Here is a 2,629-nt window from a genome sequence, read left to right on the forward strand (position 1 = left end):
TCCGTTATAATTACGTTTAAAATATAACGTTTGCAAGCCCTGAATTTTAATACCTATTTAACTTTTTTTTTAAAATTAGATTGACCTCCAAAGAAGGAATTACTGAATTAGTCTTCTGTCACCTATTTTATTTTTTTACTGATATGATAAATATCTATCGCTATTGAGTTATAGAACAATAAGCTATACTTTTGGACGATTATTTTAAGGTAGGTACTCGTCATTTACAATTTCATGAGAATATGTTTTGTACTTGAAATAACATAAAATAACAAAGAAATAGATGAGTATAATTTATTTTAAAATAATATAAAGTATAATATTATGCATTTAAAATATATTGCGAAAAAAGTAGTCTAATGACAAATACAAATACTTTGAGTGTATATAATTTTTAAATATAAAATCAAATACTTTTTTGTTTTTACTAACAACTGATTGTAAAAAGAGTTTTTTTATGTATATAATTATAATTAACTTTCGATTCTGATAATATTAGTATATTTAATATCTGTTAAAATAATTCCAACACAACATTTATATCTTAAAATATTACAAGACATTTTAAGTTAAATAACCGATTTTGATAAACTATAGAATTATTTTTAAATAATTATATTTATCTTATGTATTAAATTACTAAGGTATATTATGGTTTATCGAGTTTGGCAATGCTACAACAACCGGTGAAAATAATATAATATGTATGTTTAGCTAACAGATATGAGTTTTTAATTTACTTATTAAATTTTATTTAAAAAGTCTTCTGGTTGGATACTAGAAAACTTTAAGCACAATATTATTAATATTTTTTTCATGATTAGTATTATAACAGCAGTCCATATTTGGACTATGAAAGCTGTTATAATATAATAAAATGTAATATATTATGTTATAACCAAAATAATGTGATGTACATAACTCGATAAAACGTTGTCCATTTTGTCACCGTAGATTCCCACAAACGAAAATAAGGTACTAGAAATGTATTACTAAGCACGCAGAAAATCTAAATTTACTTTGACTGGTCTTAGTCGTTGATGCATCTTTATAGTGTTTGAGGTTAATTTGGACTTTGAACGCGCCAATAGCGTAAAATAAAGATTGACAGAAAGTTTCTGAAGTTACCGTTTTCACGGTCTTACTTACTGCAGCTCTACGTGCCCAGTAACTGCAGGCCAACCAAACCTGGTTGTATTTTAATTCATAATTAGGTATATATTAGGTAGTATGTTATGTATAATAATTAATAACATTATAACAGCACCAATGCACATAAATAATTATTGTCATAACAAACATTATTATATTATATATAAATATATAGTAAATCGAGTTTGTCTTATCTATTAGCATATCACTTATTAACAGTTGGTACAAATGTATTATTGTGGGCACCCAATTATTATGCTTAAATAAGGCGTTTATTCAAACCTTTGTTTTTAGAACTATCACGATTTCTTCTTCTATGCCATGATAATGTTCATAATAAAATTACATTTTCTGTATTTTCGAGGACCGTTATATGGCGACACAAACTTTTATTTTTACAAAATTATAAATTATAAATTATCCAATATTGACTCAATGAATTATGGCACTTATCCCCCAAAAAACAAAAAAAAAATTAGTACTTACCTATATTATTTTATCTTAACGGTGATTCAATTACCTGATAGTGGGCTCAGAACCAAAAGGAGCTAAATCAATTTTTTCGAAAATCCACATTATGATAGACACAGGTTTAATGATCAATGAACTAAGCTCACAGCCAACTTTGTATGTCCATTATTTGCACTAGTAAATTTTAATATTTTAATGCCCATTTGGCATTTGATAATAGATTTTATATTTTCATACGAAAGAGTATTAACTTTGTATTTTTTTTTAATTACCATACATTAATTAAATTCAGCATAGTCTAATTTGCTACCAAATCCCACCCTTAATATTCGAAATCGAAGCATTTAGTCACGTTACTCAGAATCTAAAATATACAAAAAATATCATACGTTTGAGAATACACAGAAAAAAGTGTCCACAAAATGTGAAGTAAAAAAAGGTGGGTAAGTGGATTTCGCTCTGCTGTACAGTAGGTTACAAGTGGGTCACTGTATAATGGATGGTATTAAATTTGAATTCAATGATATAATATCATTGTATAAGAAAAACGATTCTGAGCGGAGACGGTATATCAGTCTATGTATTAGACATATATAATGTCTATGGTTAAGCGCACACATGTGTTAAGTACAAATTTTGTGTAAAATGTGTTATGTAATAGAATAAATATTTCAAATTGTGTATTTTAATGTGCCAAATGAGGTATAATATGAAATACTCTTGTGACGTCATATAATGTTGTGGTCAGATGTTGTATTTGCTCTTGTATTTAACCCATATGTGATAAGAGCACTTACCACATTTGTCAATTTCGTTAATACATTTTTACTTAACACATAATATGTGTGGTTAAGCGCACATATTATGTGCGCTTAACCATCGAATTATACGTATCTATGGTATTAAAAAAAAATTGACCTATAATAGGTACCTATAATAAATTCCAAATTAATCATATCATAATATCTATTAGGTACTTATAACGCGTTATACATCAACAAAAAAC

Source organism: Acyrthosiphon pisum, chromosome A2 (genome assembly GCF_005508785.2).
Source record: "Acyrthosiphon pisum isolate AL4f chromosome A2, pea_aphid_22Mar2018_4r6ur, whole genome shotgun sequence".
NCBI classification, from domain to species: Eukaryota; Metazoa; Arthropoda; class Insecta; order Hemiptera; family Aphididae; genus Acyrthosiphon; species Acyrthosiphon pisum.